This window comes from Elephantulus edwardii, unplaced genomic scaffold (assembly GCF_000299155.1).
Source record: "Elephantulus edwardii isolate Elephantulus edwardi_28Jun2011 unplaced genomic scaffold, EleEdw1.0 scaffold00090, whole genome shotgun sequence".
NCBI lineage: Eukaryota > Metazoa > Chordata > Mammalia > Macroscelidea > Macroscelididae > Elephantulus > Elephantulus edwardii.
In genome coordinates this window covers 10,529,617-10,556,214 of record NW_006399840.1, presented here as the reverse complement: position 1 = coordinate 10,556,214, position 26,598 = coordinate 10,529,617, and positions in this window count along the sequence as shown.

The window sequence follows — 26,598 nt, the reverse complement described above, 5'->3', positions numbered from 1 at the left end:
AAGGAAAAGGGGATGACGTAATCTCTTAGCTACTTCCTGCTGAAAAGGGATGCTGTAGGTTTCAGGATGAAGATCTCTCACTACTCTAAAGGGCCCCTTTGGCAGTAGGAAACACATAGACTATTATGGAGGTTGATTTTGGAATTTAGATGCACTGTTATCAATTGTGCTTAGCCATGGATTTTTAAAAGAATAATATGTTGTTTTTAGGTGCCATTGAATCAAGAATGATTCAGTAACCCTATGTACAAGACATCTGAACCCTATCCTATCTTGTACCATCTTCATAATTTCTTTGAGCCCATTGCTGTGGTCACTATGTCATTCCATCTTGTTGGGTTTAAAAAAAACTATTTATTTATTTATTTATTTTCTTTTGTTGCATGTTTTCATTTCCCTCCTCATCTTCTCAGCAATGCACTTCTTGTTCCAGATTGTTGTCATACATAAAATGCCTAATCATATATTTGTTTCAAACAATTCTTCTCCTCATGTTTTTATTGCACTGTTTAATATCTATCCACTCTTTTCTCATTCTCTGTTCACCCCACCCCTGTCTGTCCTATTTTATAATAGTGTTATACAGTATTTATCTTGTATTTGACTAAAATAGTTCACTCAGCATAATATCCTCCAGGCTCCCCTATGTTTTTAAATGCTTTAGGAGTTCATTACTTTTCAGTGTCGCACAATATTACATCATACAAGTGTACCATAGTTTTTCTATCCATTTGTTTGTTGTTGGCATTTGGGTTGCTTCCATCTTTATGCTATTGTGAATAAACATGGGTGTGTATACAACTGTTTGAGATATAGCTCTAGTTTCTTTAAGGTATATTGCCTTAAATAAAGTAGTGGAACTGATAAGTAAAAGGGTGTGTATATTTCCAACTTTTAAAGAAACCTCCAGATGGCCTGCTATAGTGGCTGTACCATTTTGCACAACTACCAGCAGAGGAAAAGAGTTCTATTTTCCCTGTTACCTCACCAGCATTTGTTGTTTGTTGTCTAAGAACTTTGCTCTTGTTACTGGGTGAGATGATATAATTGTTATGATTTGCACATCTCTAATAGATAGGGATTCTTCATGTGTTTTTTTGCCATCTGAATTTATCCTTTGCCCATTTTGTTACAAGGTTGCTTAACTTTTTCTTATTGGATTTAAATTTTATAAATTTAAAAATTCTATAAATTTTAGATGTAAGTCTCTTATAAAACATGTCGTTGTCAATATTTTTTCCCAGTCTATGGGTTTTCTTCTTACCCTATTAGAGAAGCTTTTGATGTGCATAGGGATTTGATTCTTAGAAGGTCTCATTTATATATTTTATTCTCTCCTGGCCGGCCACTTGGCCAACTGACTGGAAGAGATCGATATTTGTTCCTATCCCAAAGAAAGGTGACCCAACAGAATGTGAAAACTACAGAACAATCTCACTGATTTCACATGCAAGCAAGATTTTACTGAAGATTATCCAAAAACGACTGGAACAGCACATCAACAGAGAACTACCAGAAGTCCAGGCTGGGTTTAGAAGGGGTCGTGGTACTAGAGATATTGTAGCTGATGTTAGATGGATCTTGGCTGAAAGCAGGGAATACCAGAGGAATGTCTATCTGTGTTTCATTGACTATGCACAGGCATTCGACTGTGTAGATCATAACAAACTATGGCTGACTCTGAAAAGAATGGGAATCCCAGAACACTTGATCGTTCTAATGCGAAACTTATACTAGGACCAGGAGGCAGTCGTCAGAACAGAGCAAGGTAACACTGCATAGTTCAAAATTGGGAAGGGCGTACGCAAGGGATGCATCCTATCTCCATACCTTTTCAACCTATATGCAGAACAGATTATCCGGGAGGCTGGGCTCTATGAGGAGAAATGTGGGGTCAAGATTGGTGGACGATTTATCAACAATCTGCATTATGCGCATGACACAACCCTGCTTGCTGAAACTGAAGAGGACCTGAAGCACCTGCTGCAGAGTGTCAAAGACTGCAGCCTACAATATGGATTGAGGCTCAGTGTCAAGAAGACAAAGATTCTCACCACTGGACCAATTGGCAGCATCAGGATGGATGGTGAAGAGATTGAGATTGTACACAGCTTTAGTTTGCTTGGCTCCATAGTCAACAGTCTTGGCACCAGCAGCCAGGAAATTAAAAGGCGCATTGCAATGGGAAAGTCTGCTGTTAAGGACCTCTCCAAAGTGCTGAAGAGCAATGGTGTCTCTTTGGAGACTAAGGTGCGTCTGATACAGGCCATGGTCTTCGCAATCACCTGTTATGCATCAGAGAATTGGACAATGACCAAGGAGGATAGAAGGAGAATTGATGCCTTTGAGCTGTGGTGCTGGAGAAGAGTATTGAGAATACCATGGACTGCTAGGAAAACAAACAGATTTGTCCTGGAAAGGGTTAAACCGGATGGCTCCTTGGAGGCAAGGATTCTGAGGCTTCGTCTAACATACTTTGGACATGTTGTGAGGAGAGACCGGTCCTTGGAGAGGGACATCATGCTTGGGAGGGTAGAGGGACAGCGCAGGAGAGGAAGGCCCTCTATGAGGTGGATTGATTCAGTGATTGGGAAATTGGGATGGGAGTGTCGGAGACAGTGCGATTGGCACAGGACAGAGCGGAGTTTAGGGCTGTTGTACATAGGGTCGCTATGAGTCACAGGCGACTCGACGGTACATAACAACAACAACAACAACCTGGCTGTAGGTTTCTCAGGATTCTTTGAAGACTGTTAATATTGTGGATTAGGGCTTTCTTCAGTTTTTCCTTGCTTTTATCTAGATTGGTTCACAATCCTTCATTTTACTTCTAAGTCCTGGATACAACTTGATTGAGTTGGTTTTTGTTTACAGTGTGAGGTGTGGTTTTTGTTTAAGTTTTCTACAGATGATTTTTCAAATTTGCCAACACCATTTGTTGAAGACTTCCATTTCCCCACTTAATTGATCTCATCTCCAATCAAAGATCAGTTGACCATAGGTAGATGGGCTGATTTCTGGATTCTCAATTCTTTTCCACTGACCTATGTTTGTGTTGCTTTATCAATACCATGCTGTCTTGACCACTATGGCTGAGATCAGGAAGTAGAATACCTCCTACCTCGTGTCTCTTTTGCAGTAGTGTTTTGCTTATTTGAGGTTTCTTTTCACAGCAAATAAAATTGGAAATTGACTTTTTCATCTCGTTGAAGAATGCAATTGGTATCTGTATTGGGATTGCATTGAATACGTAGATTGCCTTTGGTAGAATTGTCATTTTCACTATATTGAATCTTTCTATCCATTAGCATGGCATACTCTTCCATTTCTCCAGATCTTTTTGTTTCTAGTAATTACATTTTGTATTTTTCATTGTATAAGTCTTTTGTGTCTCTAGTTACATTTGCTCCCAATTGTTTAATCTTGTTATTGCTGTTGTCATTGTCATGTGCCGTTGAGTCGTTTGCGACTCATAGCAACCCTATGCACAACAGCCCTAAACCCTGCTCTATCCTGTGCCAATCGCACTGCCTCCGACACACCCATCCCAATTACCCCAGTTACCGAATCAATCCATCTCATAGAAGGTTTTTCCCTCCTTTGCTGTCCCTCCACCCTCCCAAGCATGATGTCCTTCTCCAAGGACCCATCCCTCCTGGCAACATATCCAAAATGTGTCAGACGAAGCCCCAGAATCCTTGCCTCCAAGGAGTTGCTTGGTTTAATCCTCTCCAGGATGAATTTGTTTGTTTTCTTGGCTTTAGCTATCAAAATTGGTATTGTTTTTCTTGTTGTTTTTTTATGTGCCGTAGAGTCGCTTGCGACTCACAGTGACCCTATATTCTCTTTGTCACTATGGAGAAATCCAACTAATTTTTGTATTTTGATCTTGTACCCTGCAATTTTGCTGAATTGGTAGACTATGTCTAATAGTTCTCTCATTGAAATCTTTAGGATTTACTAAGTATACTATCATATTATCTGCAAGTAGATATAGTTTTATATATCTTCCTTGCCAATTTGTATACCTCTTTTTTCCTTGTCTTGCCTGATTGCTTTTGCTAATACTTCAATACAATTTTGTTTTGTTGTAGTTGTTGATTGCTGTCAAGTTGAGTACAACTCCTAATGAACCTACCAAAAAAAGGCCTGAAGACTTTCTATTCTATCATCATTTCTTAAAGTTTCTAAGAGGCATGTTGTTTAGGAAGTGGATGCCACTCTTGTCTTCAATACAATAGGAGAGGTGAATTAAATTCCAATTGAATAGGAGAGGTGATAGTGGGCATCCTTGTTTAGTTCCTGTTCTCAAGGAAAATGGCTTAATCTCTCTCCATTGAGAAAGATACTGGCTCTTGGTTTTGCATATATACTTTCCACTATGTTGAGGAAATTCCTCTCTACTCCTATTTTGTTGAGTACTTTATTCAATAAGGGCTGTTGTATTTTGTCAAAGGCCTTTTCTGCATCGATTGATAGAATCATATGGTTCTTGTTCTTTGCTTTGTTGATGTGATGAATTACGTTGTCTTTCATATGTTGAACCCTCCTTGCATATCTGTTATGGATATCATTTGGTCAAGATGAACCTTTTTTTTTTATGTTCTGTTGGATTCTGTTGGCCAGGATTTTATTGAGGACTTTTGCGTCTATGTTCATGAGAGATATTGGCTTATTATTTTCTGTTATGTCTTTACCTGACTTTGGTATAAGGGATATGTTTGCTTCATGGAATGAGTCTGTAAGTATTTTCTTTTCCTATTTTTTAAAAATACTTCATGTAGAATCAGTGACAGCTGTTCTCTGAATGTTTGATAAAATTTACTAGTAAAACCATCTGGTCCAGAGCTTCTTTTAGATGGAAGTTATTTTATGACCTTTTCAATTTCTTCTTTTGTAATGGATCTGCTGAGATGTTCTACTTCAGTCTGTGTCAATTTGGGGAGGTCATGACTTGCTAAGTATTTGTCCATTTCCTCTAGGTTTTTCATATTTGTTTGAGTATAGTTTTTCATAATATTTCAGCATTAAACTTTTTAATCAACCTTCAGTTGATTCCATTGTGACTTTGACCATTTCATTTCTTATTCAAATAATTTGTGTCTTTTCTTTCTTGTCCTTATTTTAGATTTTCTAGTGGTTGTCAGTTCTATTGACTGTTGTAGAACTAACTTCTGGTCTTGTTGATAGTTTGAATTGTTTTTTCTGTTTTCTATTGCATTTATTTCTACCCTAATTTTTATAATTTCCTTTCTTTTAGAGGTTTTGGGGGTTTGTGGGTTTTGTTAGTTTGTTTCCTATTCTTTTTCTACTTGTTCAAGGTGTTGGGTTAAATAATCAATTATCATTTTTTCTTCCTTTGTAATGTGTTTGTGTAATGCTATGAACTGACCTCTAAGTATTGCTTTTGCTGTATCCCAGAAGTTTTGGTAATGTGTGTTTTCATTCTCATTTGTTTCAATAAACTTTTTTTTTCTTTCTTTTTTTTCTGTTACCCACTCATTTTCAACCAGGGTGTTGTTAAGCTTCCAGGTGTACTGGGTTATTTTTTTTTTCTGCTTTGTCCACTTGTTGATTTCTAGTTTTGTAGTCCTGTGGTATGGAAAAGGTTTGCATTATTTCTGGTTTTTATACTTTATTGAGGCTTGTTTTGTGGTCTGAGATGTAATTGATCCTTGAGAATGTTCTATCCCTTCTGGAGAAAAATGTGTTCTGATCTTTTGGGTGCATTAGTCTGTACATATTATATATATATATATATATATATATATGTGTGTGTGTGTGTGTGTGTGTGTGTGTGTGTGTGTATAAAATCTAGTTGGTTGATTGTGGAGTTTAATTCTTCAGCATCTTTGTTGGGTTTCTTTCTGGTAGTTATATCTTTTCTTGAAAGTGTATTGAAGTTCCCTACTACTATAGTGGTGTTGTCTATTTCTTTTTTTATTTTATGTTTGTTCTATTTCTTATTTTATGTTCATACTTGTTTTGTATATTTTGGAGGTCTATCTTTTGGCCTTGTGGTAAGAAGCTGTACTGCAATTCAGATGGAAGAAGCTGTACTGCAATTCAGATGGCATGTGGTTTGAATCCACCAGCTGCTCTGTGGGAGAAGAATGGGCAATCTTTTCCCATACAATTAACTTCCTCTGAAAACCCACCAGAGGTTCAACTATGGGTCAATTCCAATTTGACAATGTACAACATCAACAGCATCATTCGGTGCATAGATATTAATTATGATTATGTCTTTTTGTTTTATTGATACTTAGAACATTATATAGTGTTCTTCCATGTCATCTGTGATAGTTTTTACACTGAAATCTATTTTATTGATGATTAATATTGCTATCCCTTCTTTTTTCTGTTAACCATGTGCTTGGTATATTTTTTCTCCCACACTTTGATGTTTAGTCTCTGTCTATCTTCTCTTTTAATGTATGTTTCTTATAGACAGCTTACTGATGAGTTTTACGTTTTTTAATCCAATCTGCTACTCTTTTCCTCTTCACTGGTGCATTTAAACCACTCACATTCAGTGTAATTATTGAAAGTCAATGTTTTGCTTGTGTCATTTTGAACCCAAATGGATTGGGTTCAATCAATCTTTCTGGTTTTCTCTCTTCTCTGACCCTCCATCTATCAAAGCATAATGCCCCTTTTAAACATTCCTGAAGTATATGACATCTAACAACATTCCCAAAGTATATGAGACATAGCTTTGTCATCTTTGCCTTCAAGGAACATTCTGTCTGGATTTTCTCCAAGACTATCTGTTTCCTCTTTTAGTAGTCCATGAGATATTCAGTACCCTTTTCCAACACAATAGCACAAAGGCATCAATTTTTCTTCTCTCATGCTTATTCATTGTTCAGCTTTAAAATGCATAGCAAGTAATTAAAAAGCACCATGGTTTGGGTCAGGCACACTATAGTCTTCGAACAAACATCATTATTCCTCAATAATTTGGAGAGGTACCTGACTGCAGACTTTCCCAGACTGTACACCTCCTGATCTCCTGTCAAATGGTACCAAAGTTTTTGATTGTAGATTCAAATAAGATGAAATTGTCGACAGTTCAATGCAGTGGTGAGAACTTCTGTCTCCTTAATGTTTAGATGTAATCCATATTGATGTCCATATTCCTTGATGTTCTGTAGCAAGCACTCCAAGTCCTCTTCACTTTCAGAAAGTTAGGGTGTGCCATCTGAGTAACTCAGGTTGTTGATGAGTTTTTCTCTGATTCAGATACTCTTTCTTCTTCATAAATTCTGGCTTCTCCAAACATCTGTGTTATTGAATGCAAGGGGTTCTTTCTGTAGTGAGTTGGCCTCAAAAACTGTCTCTCTGTCTGGGAGTGGTCATTAGGCTTTCAAACCAGGGTGAGACACCAACTGACTCACTAATGCACTTTGGTCAGTAAAATAAAAGAATTTCTACATTTGAAAAAAAAAATCATGCACAGATACCAGTAAACAGGCAACCTATAAGCTAAGAATAGCTGAGAAAAACAGGTTTTGGAAAGATAAGAGTTATTTCAGTACTTCCTTTCCTGGTAAACAGGCAGATTAAGTTACAATTTACATATGACTGGGAAAAACAGCTTCAAAGAGGTAACTGCTGATCTAGGAGATGCATCTCTTCTCCTGGTAGACAGACAAACTAAACCACTTTACTTGACTAAAGAAAGGAAGCTAAGAATTCAAAGGCCAAGTAACTAGTTTTGGAGACTAGAGAAAACTGATGTCAGTTTTATAACTATATAACTATAGTTTTATAACTGATACATATAGAGAGAATTCTGAACTTATTAATAACACCCCATCATCTGCATGCTTTGTTCAGCATGCAGAATGAATAGTTATGGAGAAAGCATATAATCTTGACACACTCCTGTTTTTAAACTATTCAGTGTTGTTTGTTCTATTTAGACAACAGCTTCTTGGTCTAGGTATAGGTTTTGCATAAGCACAAATAAGTGTTCTGGGATTCACATTCTTCTCAATGTTAGCAATAATTTGTTGGGATCCACACAGTCAAATACTGCACATAATCAATAATGCACAAATAGACATTCTTGTCGTATTCTCTGCTTTAGCCAGGATCCATCTGACATCGAAACTGATATTCCTGGCCTCCCCTCCTATTTCCTTCCAAGGAGGGAGGTCTGTTTGGGGGCGTAACTTTCTAATAAATCTGTCTTTACTGTTTTTACCCTCATTTCTGCATCTTTGTGTTTTTCTTCTTGTCCCTATGCTCTAATAAAAAGCATTGGCTTACAGTTTAATGTTCCATGCATTAAAATCTGCTCTCCCAAGAAACACTAAAATTACTGTACACTATACTTCCCTCACACTTATGCATTGTACCCTCCTCTAGTTTCTTCCACCTGGTATAATTCTTTTGCCTGTGTGAGAAGGACAAACATTGATTACAAGACAGCTCTTAGGTAGAAGAAACCTGGGGTAATTTGAGAGGACAAGTTTTGTACCATCAGCAAGTAGACCCAAACATCTAATTGGCCCTAAGTTCTACATTATGCAGATGGCTTTACAAGAAGCCATTTTATTCAAGCATGCCTTCTAACCCTATGCCTTGTCAACCCACTTACTATAGTACTAAAAGCATTTAGGGACTCATAAAAGTAGGGCCATGGAGAAATTCAAAGCCCCTGTAGGTAGGACAATGCCTAATTCCAGCATGAAGCAGTTAAAATGGTCATCATCCAAATCCCTAAAAGATTTTAGGGGCTTGAACTCTCCAGGGGGGAATGTTAGAATTACAATTAAATAAAAAAATACACAAAAGTTTGTGCCTCAAAAAGTAAGCCATCAAGAAACCAATATTGACACATATAAAATTGGTATGTTAGTTGCATGAGTGATGTCAGAAGTATACTGGACATTTGGGTGCATGAATGACACCAGGGGACAAGAATCAGAATGAGAACCACCCACTAACATTTGAACTCACTGTGTCATCGTTTTATTGGCCTAAACTCCAGTCTCAATGCCCAACCAGAAAAGGAGACCATAAATAGGGTCTCATTTCACAAGTGCCAGGCTTTCCCTCAATATTTTCTTTGAGGGAGGGAGGTTTGTCCATGTAACAGTCTAATAAATTTGTCTTTACTATTTTACCCTAAAAAAATTTCCTTGGTTCCAACTTCTCTTGTGAATCCCACTTGAACTGGCAATTCTCTTTCAATGTAGAAATCTAGCTGTTAATTTAGGATCTTCAATAATATTTGCTTGCATGTGATAATAAAGATACTATTTGATAATTTCCACATTCTTTTGGATCACCTTTATTTGGAATGGGAACAAATAAGGATCTCTTCCACTTAGCCAGCTAGGAAGCTGTCCTCCAATTTTCCTGGCATTAACTGATGAGCACATCTAGAGCTGCATCTGTTAATTGAAACATGCCAATCGGTATCCTATTGATTCCTAGGACCTTATTTTTTTGCCAGTGCCTTCAGTACAGCTTGACTTTCTTTCTTAATTAATATGGGTTCTTGATTACGTGGTACTTTCTGAAATATTTCAATGGTCCCCAATTATTTTTTGGTACAGAGACTTTGTGTATTCCTTCCTTCTTTTTCATTTGTTTTATTTTTATCAGTTTATTTAGAAAAAAATTAAAATTAACATGAGCAAATGAGATACCTCAGTGTTACAACAGAGTATGGAAATGCCTAAGAATAGTCAGTTTGATCTTTAAATACAAAATAACCTCATGAGCACCCAATATACAGGTTTCATCTGAGTACAAATTTATTAGATGAATAGTAAAGGTTGTCTATTTGATGATTTATCTAACTACATACAGTTTTGCAAGACTAAAAATTATAATTTCTCATCAGTTGAAAATGTGAAACTATTGCATTGTACATACAATGTCCAAGGACAATGGTGGTTTTTGCAGGAGATATTTTAGATTGTACTTGTGAGGGTGTTGGGGTGTGTATGTGTGAATCACCTCTATGATCATGATATAAAAAAAATTATACTTAGTATAAATTTGATTACAATTTTCTCCTGAAATCCCTATTCTTTTCATATATTTTTCCTATTGTTGTTGTTAAGTTCTGTCAAGTTGAACATGACTCATAGTGACCCTATGAAAAACAGACCTGAACCCTGTCCTCTGTTCCTCTAGGTTCATAGAGTTTCCAAAGGAATGTGGTTTAGGAATTGGATGCTACTCCTGCTTCCAAACCTGAACAACCAATCTGGGAACTCCACCAAACACTGTCCACTATGGATAACCATTATGGCATTTGACACACCAGTGGCACAGCGTTCAGCATCACAGCAACCTCAAGTTACTTCAGTACAGCAAATGGACAGATCAGTGCCATACCACTTAGAAGAATGTTTGTCCCAAACACAATTAGCATCAGGCCTGAGGGTGGCAGGCCCAAGGGCCCAACAGTTTTCTAGATACAAGTCCTGCTCACCAGGAACTGGTTGACTCTAAACCATGAGGCTTCCAGCCCCACAGCTCATTGTTAGCTAAATCCAGCAAATCTTTTCAGCTCACACCTGATTCTGAATGAAAAAACCAACCAAACAATCCACACCAGACCTTCATTAAGACAACAGAAACCACCTTCCAGAATCCAACCATTCACAGATGAGAGGACTAGTACACTGAAGGTTACTATTACATATAGGTAAATTGAAAAAAACAACAACAACCAAAACCAAATGAACAGTAACCGTCTTTGCACACAGGCTCAGAACATAGTACAGTGAGATGAAGGCAGATGTCACAAACGTTAGCAAATAGGATCTAGTTTCTTCCACTCAAGATGGAGTTCCAAGATTTTTTCTGGGTTTGGTTTTGGTGGAGGTGTTTTTTCATTTGGTTGGGTGTGTGTGTGTGTGTGTGTGTGTGTGGTTTTTTTAAAATAAAAACGATACACATTATGAGGGAAATTAACACATATGCTAATATGTCTATTTCTCATTTACATACCCACACGAGTTCCTTGAGTCACTGTTGTTGACACTCTCATATCAGGATAGGTCACAGTGCTGCCCTGAGGGAGCTAAAAGGGAGCTTTCGGGGCTGGGCTTCCACGTGGGGAAATAATTAGGAATCCTTTAGAAATAAAATGGCTACAGATGATATACAGATAAAGCTGCAAACCAGGCTGGGGCAATTGATTGTACTTGAACATGCTCTCTTGGTCCCTATCTGCCAGGTGGTGCATGGAGTGGTAACTAAGTCATGCCTATGGCTTGGTAGATGTTGGCCACTTCCATCTTCTTTTAATGATTCCTGGGTCATTCAAAATTTTGCCCAAAGTATCTTTCAGTTTGCAATGCAAGGGTTAAGTTTGTCAGTTCTTCCAGCTTGAAAAATGCCAAGCAGTTTCTTCCCTTTTTATTCTCTAATTGTAGATCTCTACTCATTCCATTATAAAACTTTGCCTTCATTTCTTGAGCTGCCCTTTGAAATCTTCTGTTCAATTTCCTTACTTCAATGTCTCTTCCATTTGTATTGGCTTCACAACACTTTATTTTCAGACAGAGTGTGAAATTTTCAATCTATTCTGACATCCATTTTGGTTTTCTCATTCTCCTCTCTCTTTGTAATGACCTTTTACTCTCTTCATGGATGATCTCCTTAATCTCCCATTTATCTTGTGTTTCATCTTTTGTATTCGATGACTCAAAGTTATTTGTAAGATTATGTTTAAATTCAAGTGGGATAGACTCAATGCTGTGTTTTGTGTCTGGTGTCCATTGTCCATTGTTTTAATTGTCTTCAGGCTTAATTTGGACAGTCCCATGCGTGAAAGTCTGTTTCATGCTGAAACTGGCCTGGTTTTGACTGGTATTGAGCTTCTCCAATGATTCTTTCCACAGATGTAATAAATCTGATTGCTGTGCAGTACATCAAGTGAAGTCCGTGTATAAAGTCACCGTTTGTGTGGTTTTTTTTTTAAATAAAACAGATATTTGCAGTGAATAAATATTGAGAATACAAAATTCAGCTATTCTATTTCAAGTCTCTTTTTTATCACCAAGTCGTTTGCTCCTATTAAAACGGCACCTGTCTGAAAGTTTAGTTTGCTAGGTTAACATGTGGATTTCTGTGATGCTGTGATGCTAAGGCACTAGTGTGTGAAATGCCAGAAGGGCCACCCATGGTTTCAGCAGAGCTCCCAGATGAAGGCAGACTAGAAAACAAGATTGGCCGTAGGCATTTAGAAAACCTGTGAACAATAAAGCAACATGAGTAGCTGTAGTATTAGTGATCAGGCCCAGATTGGAAGTCAATCAAAATGAGGAGAAACAGCTGCAAAAATGCTTTAATAATTGGAATGTAGAATGTGTAAAAATATGCGCACAGGATCACTGAAAGTTGCCAAACGTGAAATGGAACACAGGAATGTCAACAGACAACATTCAAGGCATTACTGAGATGAGATGAATTGGCATTGGCCACTTTGAATGAGACAATCAAATGATATTGATAATAATATGCTGCTGTTGTTGTTCTTGATTGCTGTCAAGTTGAGTGTGACTCTTAGCAACCCTATAAACCAAAGGCCTGAAGCCTTTCTTTAACTATCATCATTTCTCCAGGTTCATAGAGTTTCTGGAAGCATGTAGTTTAGGAAGTGGATGACTCTCCTGCTTCCAAACCATTCTTAAACTGGGAGCTCCACAAAACACTGTTCACCGTGGGCAGCCATCAATAACATACTATGACAGTTTGGAAGCGGGAGTGGCATCCACTTCCTAAGTAACATGCCTCCAGAAACTCTATGAACTTTGATAAACGTCAATAGTTGTAGAGGGGCTTCAAGCCTTTTGTTCATAGGGTTGTTATGAATTGTGCTCGACTCAAAGGCAATCAACCAGAACAACAATGAAAAACTGAGGAAGAAGAGTGTTGCATTCATAATGAAAAAGACAATGTCAAGTTCTATTCTGAAATGCAATGTTGTAAGTGGTAAGATTCTATCCACACACATATAGAGAAGACCTGTTAATACGACTATTATTCAAATATATGCACCAACACCTAAAGCCAAAGAGAAGGAAATGAAAGACTTTTACCAAATTTTACTGTCCGAAATTGGCTAAATGTGAAATCACTATACATAATGATAATTGGTAACTAGAATGCAAAATTGAAAACAATGGAAAAAAAGAAGATTGGTAGGTAGAAAATATGGACTTGGTGACAGAAAAAAGAAAATGCCTCAAATTCATTGCTGCTAGGACTCATTGCTAACTCTCCAGAGTTTTTGGAGGTTGCAAATCTTTCTCCTGTGGAGCCAATGATGGATTCCAACTGCCAGAGAGGTGGGGTCTTTTGATTAGCAGACCAACTCTCTAAAGGTTACCACCAGAGTACCTTAGTGTCCTGGATTATTTTTGTGTACTGTGGATGATTTTAATCTTCGGCCCCCAGGCCAGTTTTAATTGGTTTTGGTCAAACATTCTCCTAAGTGGCATAGCACTAGTCTGTCCATTTGTTGTATAGATGTAACTCATGGTTGCTGTGGTGCTAAACACAGTGAAACTGATGCGTCAAATGTGATAACGGTTACCCATGGTGGACAGTGTTTGGTGGAGCTCTCCAATGAAAACAAACTTGGAAGCAAGAGTGGCATCCATTTCTGAAAAGGCTTGCCTTCAGAAATGCTACAAACCTGGAGAAACGACCAAAAGTTATACAAGTTGTACAAGAGTTCAGGTCTTTCGTTCATAGGGTCGCTATGAGTTGTCTACGACTCGACAACACTTAACAACAACAACTGTCAAGTTGTAACTAACCCATAGCTGGCCATCTGTTTAATGGATTTCACCTCATTGTCAAAGGTTAGTTTACCACGTTGTTGTTGTTGTTTTTAAGTACCATCAAGTCATATACAACTTATACTGACCCAATGAACAAAAGACCTGAACCCTATGGTAGGTGGGTAAATTTACTCTTAATTTTTCAGCTGAAACCTTGTAGGCAAGAAAGTAATGGGATAACATATATTAAATTCTGCAAGAAATGTTGCTAAGCATTTTTTAAAAGATAAATAGGAAAGAAAGAAAAAGGAAATAAAGTAATACTAAAGAAAAAGGAAATTAATACTTGTAAGCCTATTAAGATTGAGACATAACAGGTAAATGAAAATGAATTAGCCACCATGAGAAGATCAATTTGTTAGACAAAACTAATGGCTGTGCATGCATGCCTCATCATCTAGTCAGCTGTAGGAGGTCTAGTTTGAAGATACTATTCCCTGCTTTCTAGGTAAAACACTACCCTTTCTATTTTCAATTCATTATAATGTCAATATCTAGAGACTAAATACTATATGGACAAATATACACAAGCATGCCAATTTTTACAAGTTTGGGGATGTTTTTTAAAATGAAAAGCTGATATAAGAATTGTATTTTGAAAATGAGGCATTTAAAGAATGAAACAGACTTCAAGTCTTCATTTGCTAGGGAGTCAATTCCACCTTCCATTAATCCCCTGGGTGTCAAAGTAGAAACATGCTCCATAGGGCTTTAAATGACATTTTTTTTTCCCCAAAAAGAGATCCAGCCCTTTCTTCTTATGTGACTTTAGGTGAACTAGACTCTCAAATCTTCCAGTAAACACCCAAAGGCCTTATTAACCGTTTGGTCTATGCTGGGATTCCTACCGAAATTTCCAGTTGTTGTTGTCGAGTTCATTTCCACTCAAGTTAGTCCCAACTGTACAGAGTAGAACTGCTTTGTAAGGTGTTCAAGGCTGTTGTTGTTGTTGTTTGATGCCATCGAGTCATAGACGACTCATAGTGACCCTATGAACGAACAGCCTGAGCACTGTTCGTACATAGAGTTTCCGGAGGCAAGCCATTTAGGAAGTGGATGCCGCTCCTGCTTCCAGGCTTGATAGTGTTTTTAAAGTAGATCTCTAGGCCTGTCTTCTAAGGAGTTTCTGGTGGGTTTAGGCACCAAGCTTGCAGCTATTTGCGTACTTAACAGGAAAGGCAAAGAAAGATATAGGCCATTGCTGATGGTCAGAGAGGTCTATTTGAGCTCTTAGTCCACAAACCAGCCAAGCAGATTTATGCTCATAATCTAAGTTCTTAAACACAATTGCCACCTACTGATGTGCCCGGCAGTGTGATTTCTCAGTATATGTTAGCAAATTGACTTTTACTTTACACTTCCATCACACACACACACAAGCCTGGGCATCATGAGCTGTTTCCAAGGCTAATTAACTACTGAAAGAGCAAAAATCCTCACATTCTTATAAAGTAACTCTTGATGTCATGAAAAGGTCATGGTTTTTCCAATCACATAGACCTAGTTCTGACTATACCACTAACAAGGTGCCAGGTCCTGAGCAAATTGTATGCCCTTATCTGTAAAGCAATTGTGAGGACAATTCAAAACAAAAAGCCTACCTATGAAATTTTTGTAATATTGCAGATATACAGAATAAAAGCAAATTCTTTCCTATTTAAAAAAAAAAGTGAGGAAGCAGTCTTCTAGTCTCAGGGGACTGGTTAACTTTTCCTGTAAAGTGCCATAATAATAAATATGTTCGGTTTTGCCAGACCTTATAGTCTCTGCCAGTTACACAAGTTTGTTGCTGTTGCACAATAATGGTCATAATTTCTAAAAGAAAAAAAGCATTATTAATAAAACTTTGTAAAACCACGCAGTAAGCAGGAGTTGGAAGCAGTGCTTCCTGAATATGGATGCAAATTACCTGAGGTCCTTGTTACAAAACAGATTCAGATACTCGACGTCTGTATAAGTACTTGTTTCCACATTTCTAACAACCTTTTAGGTGCAATGCTGATGTTGCTGGTTGCTGGATTCAAGAAAGTGTACAAATAAGGAAATCTGGGGACCTTTCTGACCTCCAATATTTATATCATTTGACTGCTTAGGTGAGTTACCAGGGTCTCAAATTTAGTTTAAGAATATTTTTTACCAGTGCTTCTATTTCTTTGATCATCTATAACACTGTCTTGTGCTTTAATTTTAGTGAATCAGAGGAACTATTCTCTGTTGAGACCCCATGTCATTCTGTCTCTCACTTCAGTAATAAATGAATCTTCAATTAATTCAATAGGGTTGTACTGGAATTCCTCGTACTGGGAACTGGCCAAAATGTCACATTTTCATCACCTGCTGACTTTTTAGTGATACAGGGCTTTAACGTACACTAGTAGTAATGGTTTCCTATGACAACTTTCTGGGCTATTTATAAGGATGTCATTTTATAAAACTAGAGAATGAAGCACCAATAAACAAGAAGTATTTTACAAAGGATGGATGTTAATTGGCATTGTCCAATGCTGAGTTTAAAAGGACTTTGTCAAGCAGGCACTGACTGCCTCACTTTTTGAGTACAAAATCTCTTTCTCTGAAGTCATAACAATTGTGACTTTTGAATCATGCTATCTTCCTGGGAGCCAATCCCTATCTCTACAGAGAGCTGGAATATAAACCCCAAATGTAACTCTATATTCTAGTAATTCTCATTCCAAGTAACTCCAGTACAATACTCCAAAATTAATCCGCTTTCAAGCTGAAGCTTAAACTGAAATGGGAAGTGCCATAAATATCCTCTGGTTAATAAGATGTTCTAGTCTGCTATAGCAGCCTGATCTCTTGAGTTTATTTTGGATATGGTTGAGCCTTCCAGCTTAGAGATGTTCTTAAAACAAAAATGGTATCATTGTAAGGTCAGATCAAAACGTAAAATACCCAGAGAGATAAAAGAACGCAATTTTCGATTTTTTTTCATCCTAGACTCAAAAACCCTGATAAACGTTTCAAGTTTTTCTATTAGCAAAATTGTCTTTAAAATGAACGTAAGTCCTTTTTGCTGCAATATAAACCCATCTCTTTTCTGATTTTAAATAGCTGCCAAACACTACATACTCAGCAACAATTAGTTTGAATTAACCATAAAAGGCTCCTGAAAGGCACTTTTTTCCCAGAGGTTTGGATGGAGATGTTGGGCAGGGTGGAAGAACCAGGAAATATGGCTTGAAAACCTAGTCATTTGTCTTTACGAGGAAAGTGCTAAGATAGAGAGAATGACTACTTGAGAATAATTTATGTGTATTTTGATTTGCCCTTGCCTTACACAGAAGTATTTTTCCACTTCACTTTTATTTTATATAGATTTGCATAAAAAAATTAATATACATTTTGTATCATTCATGTTCATTGTATTTCACACACACCTATATTCACATTTTGTGTCAAAGGATCACTCATATACATTGTGTTTTATAAAATTAATCACCATTGATCTATACTTATAACACACACCACTCTCCAAACTCTGTTATCCGAGTGATTTTTCTCCCCTTTCCACTCTCTCCCCTCTGATCTCCTCACCTTCCTATTTTTTAATTATTTACTTAATAGTTAGCTTTCTATTTTTATAATAATGATTTTTTAAAAAAATAAATTTTCATGAACATTTACAGAGACTTAGGGTTTCCAGTCATTCATTGCTGCACTTTCCTCCCTACCCAGACCCTCCCCCTAATTTACTCTTCTCCTTGAAAAGAAAAAGAAAACCTCTTTCATTGTTATGCAATCTTCCCCCCACCAAGTCCACTCCACTATGCAGCCTTCACTCTAGACTTCTGTAATGACAGGAATACCCATTTATATGTCCCTTTTAAACATTTTTCTTCCTCATTTACTTCAATACAATATACATCATTCCTCCCCTCCTTTTCTGTCTTCCCTCAACTCTGATGTCAGTCCCAATTTACTACCGTGGCCCTATGCAATATTTGTACTTTCACTCAGCATAATGTCCTCCAGGGTCATCCATTTTGCATAGTATTTCATGAGTTCCTTGTTTTTCAATGCTGCATAGTATTCCATTTGTGTGAATATACCAGAATTTCTCTATCCATTCATTTGCTGATGGGCACTTGGGTTGTTTCCAGCTCTTTGCTATTGCAAACAAAGCTGCAATAAACATGGGTGTGCATATATTTACTTGGGTGGCAGTTCAGGTTTCTTTAGGGTAAATTCCCAGAAGTGGAATTGAAGGGTCAAATGGTATTTCTATTTGCAACTTTTTGAGAAAGCACTATACAGCCTACCATAGTGGTTGCACCATTTTACACTCCCACCAACAGTGAATAAGGGTCCCAGTTTCTCCACAACCTTACCAGCATTTGATGTTTGCTGTTCTGTTAAATATTGATATTCTTACTGTAGTGAGATGAAAAATATGGAATGCTTCATTAATTTGCATGTCATCCTTACGCTGTTTCATTCCAGTTTTAGTATATGGGCTGCTGAAGCAAGCATTATAATAATGATTTTGTATGGTGTTAGTCCTTAGGAGACTGAGTTAGTTCACTCAACATAATGTTCTCTATACGCTCCCACAGTACATGTTGTTATTGTTTTGTTGTTATGTACCATTAAGTCACCTGTGACTCATAGTGACCCTATATATAATAGCTCTGCACCCTGCCTTATCCTGAGCCAGTCTCACTGACTTCGACACACCTAATTCCATTGCCCCATTTACCATGTCTATTCATCTCATCCAGTGCCTTCCCCTTCTATGGTGTCTCTATTATATTCTACAAAATCATTACCCCTTCTGTGAATATACCATAATTTCACAATCTAGTCATTTGCTGATGGACGTATGTGCTGTTTTCATATTCTTACTATTGTAAATAACATTGCTATGAGCATAGGTATAGAAATCTCTGTTCATGTCTTAGTTTTATTTTCCTTGGAGTATGTTCCTAGCAGTACAATAGCTTGGTCATATGGAATTCCTATGTTCAGCTTTTTAAGGAAACACCAAACTACCTTCCAGAATGGTTGCATCATTTTACAATCCAATCTCTCCACATCCTACCCAATATTTATTGCTTGCTGGCTTGTTGAATTTTGCAACTGCTGCTAAAGTGAGATAGTATCTTCTTGTGGTTTTGATTTGCATCTCTGTGACTACTAGTGATTTTGTTCAAGTTTCTATTGGCTGAGTGTCTTCCTTTGTAAAAAATCTTTTGATGTCTTTTGCCCATTTTTTTATTGAGTTATCAGTCTTTTCCTTGTGGAGGTCCTGTACTATTCTGTAAATTTTCATTATGAGACCCTTGTCTGAGATGTCATTGTCAAATATTTCTTTCCTAGTCTGCAATTTTTCTTCCAACTCAATGGAAAATATTTCTGAAACACAAAGGGACTTAATTTTTAGAGGTTCCATTTGTTGATTTTGTCCTTTCCTGGTTATGTGTTAATGGTTGGCTACCCAGTGGGGACTGAGAGTGGGGTGGAGCTCCCCGATTAAACAAGCTTGGAAGGAGGAGTGGCATCCACTTCCATAATAGCTTGCATCCAGAAACCCTATCAACCTGGAAAGAGGATGAAACTCTCCTTCATAGGGTGGCTATGAGTCGCCTGCAACTCGATGGCACTTAACAACACAACAACATTTATACCATAGGGTAGGCATTTTAAGTTTAGTCTCATTTTGTTTCTTATGATCTTTATGGTTTGGGGCTTTACCTCTAGGTCTCTCATGCACCTTGAGTTGATTTTTGTTTATGGTGTGAGATGTGAATCTTGCTCCAGCTTTCTTCAGATAGAAGTCCAGTTTTGCCAGCATTATTTGTTGAAGAGACATTTCCCCATTTGATAGTTTTTGTTTCCTTGTCAAATACCAGTTGACCATAGATTTTTAATTTTTCTTTTTTTTTAAATTAATAATTACATGCAAATAAATTAAAAAAACCCCAAAGGTATGTGAATAGTTAAATTGAAACCCAATTTTCTCTGTATATTTTCATTAAAATTCCAGTGAAAAGAATACATTTAATATATTTTTTATTAGTAGTAATTTTAATGAAAATTTACAGAGACTTTGGATTTCCATTCATTCACTGTTGCACTTTTCTCCCTGCCCACCCCAGGTTTTCAATTCTATTCTATTGATCTATGTGTCTGTCATTGTACCAATACTATGCTTTTAGTTATTATAGCTGTCTAGTCTATGTGTGTTGCCAATGTCAGATGGATCTTGGCTGAAAGCAGAGTACTACAGAAGTGTCTCTCTGTGTTTCACTCATTATGCAGAGACATTTGTCAGTGTGCATCACAACATACTGTGGCTCACCTTGAAAAGAATGGGAATCCCCAAACACTTGATTGTGCTCATGTGACATCTATGCTTGGACTAGGAAGCAGTCTTCCAAACAGAGAAAGAAAATACAGCATAATATCAGGAAAGGAGTGTGTCAGAGATGCGTTCTGTCTCCATATCTTTTCAATCTATATGTGGAACAGATCACCTGGGAGGCTGGGCTCTATGAGGAGGAATGTGACAACCTGCATTACACAGATGGCACAACCTTGCTTATTATTGAAACTGAGGAGGACCTAAAGTGTTTGCTGCAGAAGTTCAAGGACTGTAGTCTTCAATATAAACTGAAGGTAAACATCAAGAAGACAAGAATTTTCACCACTGGACCAATTGGCAGCACCATGATAGATGGAGAAGAGATTGAGGTGGTTAACAATTACAGCATGCTTGGTTCCACAATCAACACTTTTGGCCTCAGCAATCAGGAAATCCAAAGATGAATTGCATTAGAGAAATCTGCTGTCAGGAATCTCTTCAAAGTGCTAAAAAGCAACCATGTCAGTCTAGAGACTAAAGAGTGCCAGCCATGGTCTTTGCAATTACTTATTATGCATCAGAGAGCTGAACAATGACACAGGATGACTGAAAAATTGACGCCTTTGAATTGTGGTGCTAGAGAAGAGTATTGAACATACTAGGTTCACCAAGACAAGAAACAGATATGTCTTGGAAAGGATGAAATCAAGCTACTTCTTGGATGCAAGAATTTTGAAGTTCCATTGCACAGACTTGGGACATGTGGCCAGAAGGGACCAGTCCTTAGAGAAGGACAACAGGCTTGGAAAGGAGAGAAAAACCTTAGATAAGGTAAATTGACACAATACCTAGGGTAACGGGGGTAGATTTTTCAGGAAGAGATTGGCTCAGGATAGGGTGAGGTTCATTGTGCATAGGGTTGATATGAGTTGCAGGTGACTCAATGATACATAACAACAATAAGCATTTTTTTAAATTAGAGAGTGCTATGTCTCTCACTTGATTTTTGTTTTCAGAAGTTTTTTACTCTTTCCTTTTCCAATAAACTTGCCAATTTCCTTTTCTCTTTGAAAAATAAGTTTGGTATCTGCATTGAGATTATGTTAAACATGTAGATTACTTTTGATAGGATTGTTGTTATCACTGTATTGAGTCTTCCTATCCATGAGCAGGAAATATTTTTCCATTTAGTTGGCCTCTTATTGTTTCTTGTAGTAGTGATTTATAGTTTTCCTTCTCATGATTTCTATGTCTCTAGTTAGGTTTATTCCCAAGTATCTTGGTTTGTGGTTGTTGTTGTTGTTGTTATGTGCCGTCGAGTCGCCTGCGACTCATAGCGACCCTATGTACAACAGCCCTTAACTCCGCTCTGTCCTGCGCCAATCACACTGTCTCTGACACTCCCATCCCAATTATCCCAGTCACTGAATCAATCCACCTCATAGAGGGCCTTCCTCTCCTGCGCTGTCCCTCTACCCTCCCAAGCATGATGTCCCTCTCCAAGGACCGGTCTCTCCTCACTACATGTCCGAAGTAAGTTAGACGGAGCCTCAGAATCCTTGCCTCCAAGGAGCCACCCGGTTTAACCCTCTCCAGGACAAATCTATTTGTTTTCCTAGCAGTCCATGGTATTCTCAGTACTCTTCTCCAGCACCACAGCTCAAAGGCATCAGTTCTATTGTAAATGATAGTGCTTTCTCAGTTCCCTTTTACATATTTTCTTTGTAACTGTAGAGAAATCCCACTGATTTTTTTATATTGATTTTATTTTTTTATATATTTATATTGCCACTTTACTACATTGATACATTCAGTCTAATAGGTTTTTGGTTGAGTCTTTGGAGCTTTCTGTTTGTACTATCATATACTCCGTATATAGGGACAGTTTTACATTCTCTTTGCTGACTTGTTGTTTTATTGTTAGGTGCCATCAAGTCAAGCACAACTCATACCAACCCTGTGAACAAAAGATCTGAACCCTGTTCTGTCCAGTGCCATCTTCACACTTCCTGACACACAAGAGCTCATTGCAGCAGTCACCACGTCAAGACTGGCTTTTCTTGACAACATGCCCAAAGTATGACAGAAGGAGTTTTATTATCCATGTCACTAAGGAGCAGCCTAATTGCACTTCCTTGAAGACAGATTGGTTTAGATTTTTGGCTATCTATGGTATACTCACTACTCTTCACCAACACCACAATTCAAAGGCAGCAATTCTTTCATTTTTCTTATTCATTGTACAATTTTCAGATTCAGATGAATCAATAGAAAATACCATGGCCTCAGCCAGGTGAATCTTATGACATTAATACTAGAAATTTCTTTTCTTTAGCACTTTAGAGAGGTTGTAGAGAGCAGATTTTTCCCTAATTCAACAGAAAATGTTTGATTTCTTATCTGCTGCTGCCATAGATGTTGAGTATGGATTTATTTAAGTGAAATGGAATCATTGATCATTTCCAACTTTTCTTCACTAATCATGTTGTTCACAGTGGTGAAGATTTTTATTTTCCTAATGTTGAGATGTAATCCATATTGAAGACTATAGTTTTTGATCTTCTTCAGTGTTTCAAGGCTTCTTTACTTTCTGCAAACCCTGTTGGGTTACGAGCATAACACAAATGCTTAATGAGCCTTCCTCCAATCTTGATGCCACTTCATTGAGTCCAATTTCTCAATTTGTTGTTGCTGTTTTAATTTTTTTATATAATTTTCTTTTTAAAAAAATAATTTTAATGAACATTTACAGATAATTTGGATTTCCATTCATTCATTGCTGCACTTCTCTACCCGCCCAGCCCTCTCCCCCCACCCCCCCAGTTCTCTCCTCTCTTTCAAAAGTAAAAGAAAGACTCTCTCCCTGGTACACAATCCCCCCACACTCCTCCCACTATCCAACTGCACTGAAACAGATGAGGGACTGAATAATTTAAAAGCTATGTATGATAGGGTATTATGGTTATCACAAGAGACCACAATTAAGGTTGCATAGTGGAATGTACTTGGGTTGTTGTTGTTTTTGTTCAGCATGGAGACTGCATAGGTCTATCATAGCTTGGACCAGGAAAGCACACTTTAATTTTCAAGCTGACATCCTTTCTCTTTAGTATTTTGAAGAAGTTAGGATCTCCCAGACTCTTCTTTCTGACACTTGGTTATGTTTGGTCAAGAGAAGAAAATTCATAGTAGTAGAGATACAAGTTCTCTTGGGGAAGACTTCAACATGGGAAGAGAACATGTCTGACACTTGAGCATTTTGTAAAGGTTATATATCTGTTGATCATCAGAGTGCAAATTTTATCAAGGACTTGAGGTTGTGATGGGGTGAAACTCAGGTTTAGTAAGACACCTATATTACAAGTGTCAGAGAGACTTCTTTAACAAATTAAAAAAAAAAACAAAAACAAACCAACTCACGGTCAAGTGTAGGGGTAAAATAAAGACGAGTCTATCTGCTAGTTATCAATTCATTGCCTCTTTCCTCTTATTCTACTTTCATTGCCTCAACTCAACTCACTGACATAAGGTTAGAACCAACTCATAGATGATCCTCCAGTGGGTTTTTGTAGGCTGTAAATCATAAGACAGGAGATTTCCCAGATTTCTGCTCCATACGTGCTGGTAGATTTGAACTGGCTGGCTGCCTTTAGGTAGGTGCACAACTCCTTCTGGACTAAGCCACCAGAGTTCTCTTCATTATCTTATTTGTGAAAATAAATCTGAGCTCCTTATATACTTTCCTTCTGTCAGTTGTCATCATGTTGTTTTGTCAGTAGAGGGCACTGGAGAGACAGTGTGAGGGAACGTGCTTTCCTCTCTTTTCCAATGTATTTGGTAGCTTGGTTCCAACAGCAGATTGTGGTTCTCTAGTAGGGCAGCTCCATCCAGCACATGGTGGCTACAGCTCTTTGAACCCAAAACAAAGCCCAGTGTCCTTCAGTTGATTCTGACTCATGGAGACCCTCCACTGGGTTTGTAGGCTGTAAATCTTTACAAGACATGATTAACTCTTCTTTCCTTAGAGATTGGTAACTTTTCAGTTAGCAGCCCAAAATATAATATACTACACCTAGCTCACTAGCACTCACTTTTACCAGCATGTGCGACTTCTCTGTCACCAGATCCCTACACTGCAGGCAGCTGCTCCAGTATCAGCTTCCTGCATTATGAGTGACTTCTCCAAGGTTCAAAGTGACCTTCTGTCATGCAATGAGCCAAGTCCTTGTGCTTTCAAGGGCTGCTCCCTCACCTTTGGAGAACTGGAGCTCTTCCTCTGATACTCTTTATCTGTCCAATGGTAGCTGTACCTGCTACCTGCTGTTCCTATATTTTTTAGAGTCTCTGTATTTCTGGTCAGTCATTACTTTATTCCTCCAGCCATCTATTAAAGTTAATAGTTATATTTCTCAGTCTTTCCCTATTCAAATCACTGTATGGTTGCATATCTTGACTGGAACCTGACTGCTATTTTCTCATTTCTATGAGTCATTAAAAAATAACTTACATCAGAGTGATTGGGACTTGCATAATTACTTTTTGTCCTATAACATAAAGCAGTCATGCAATTTGTAACATTTTCCCCCTATCAATGCACACTATTAAAAATACTACTCTCAATGAGAAATCAGATTTATTGATGTATTACTCAATTATAGGGCTCAATTCAGAAAGCTCCTTCAAATCCATGGCTTGAAACACAACACCAGAGCCAAATGACTTCACTATGCAAACCACTTTGGATAACATGATATCAGCTTTAGCAAAGTAAGTTCATTTCCTTTCTTTGTCTAATGGCACTTATGTCTCTATATAAACTCTACAGGCCTTTGCATTGCCCTCTGCCATCTTCTGCCTTTAGGAACAGGTAAACTTGGGCTTATTTTTTTAAAAAAATCTATGTTCTTGTGAGAATTACTAAGTGTAGTCAGCGATACTACCAATCCAAATGTGGTTGACTCTAATCCACAGCCCTCAGGGCTGTCTTTAATTGTTTTGGGGTGGAACATTCTTCTTGGTCGTATAGCATTGGTCTGTCAATCTTCTGTACAGCAGTAACTTGTGGTTGCTGTGAAGGTGAACACTGTGACACTGATGTGTCAAATGCGAGAATGGTCACCCATGGTGGACAGTGTTTGGTGGAGACCCCTGATTAAAATAAGCTTGGAAGCACGAGTGGCATCCACTTTTGAAATAGCTTGCCTCCGGAAACCCTATGAACCTGGAGAAAGGACGAAAGTTACACAAGTGTCCAGGTCTTTCATTCATAGAGTCACTATGAGTCGCCTACGACTCATCAGCACTTAACAAGACAACATTCAAGTTGGAACTGTAGCTTATCCTCCAGCAGGTTTTCAGAGACTGATGAACAATTACATTGTCATTAGGTGCCATCAAGTTGATTATGACTCATTGTGGCCCTATAAACATTAAATCTGAGCCTTTCCCTATCCTGTACCATTCTCACGATCTCTGTCATGCTCCAGATCATGTGATAGTCATTATGTCAATCCATCTCGTTAAAGATCTTCCATTCTTTCACTGACCCTCTCCATTTCCCATTATGATGACTCTCTCCAAGGACTGATTCCTCCTGAAAATATGGTCTCAAAGTAAATAAGGTGAAGTTTCACTATCCTTGTCTCTAAGGAGTATCTTGATTTCACTTCCTTCAGTGATTTGTGTTCTACTGGTAATCTATGAGATTTTCTATATTCTTCTCACTAACACCTCAATTCAAAGACATTGATTCTTCTTTCATCTTTCTTAATCACTGTTCAGATTTCAGATGTAATAGGAAATAGTTGAAAATACCATGGCCTAAACCAAGCACAATTTAGTCTTTAAAGTAGTATCATTGCTCTTTGGCACTTTAAAAAAGGCCTCTGTAGGCAGGTTTCCTCAAGACAATACATCTTTTCATTTCTTGACTGTTGTTACCATGAGTGTTGAGTGTGGATCCAAGTAAAATTAAATCCTTGACAACGTCAATATTTTCTTCATATATAATGTTGCCTACTGGTCCAGTGATGAGGATTTTTATTTCCTTGATGTTGAAATATGACCCATACTGAATATTTTTATCTCTTTCAGGAACTACTTAAAGTCTTCTTCACTTTCTGTAAGCAAGGTTGTATTATCTACATAATACAGGTTGTTTATGTGTTTTCCTTCAAGCCAGATTCCAAATTCTTTCCCCTATAGTCTATCCTGAATTCTTTTCTTAGCATGCAGATTAAATGCATGTGGAAAAAAGATACAACTCTAAAGCACATCTTTCTTGAATTTAAACTGTGCAGTGTTCTGTCAGATACTCCTCTAAATCTAAACATTCAGATTAAGACAGACTAGGAAGAAGGATTGGCCACCCACTTCTGAAATACCAACCTTCTGAAAACCCTATGTATAACAGAACACACATAGACTAACAGAAAGGGCAACCTAGGTAGA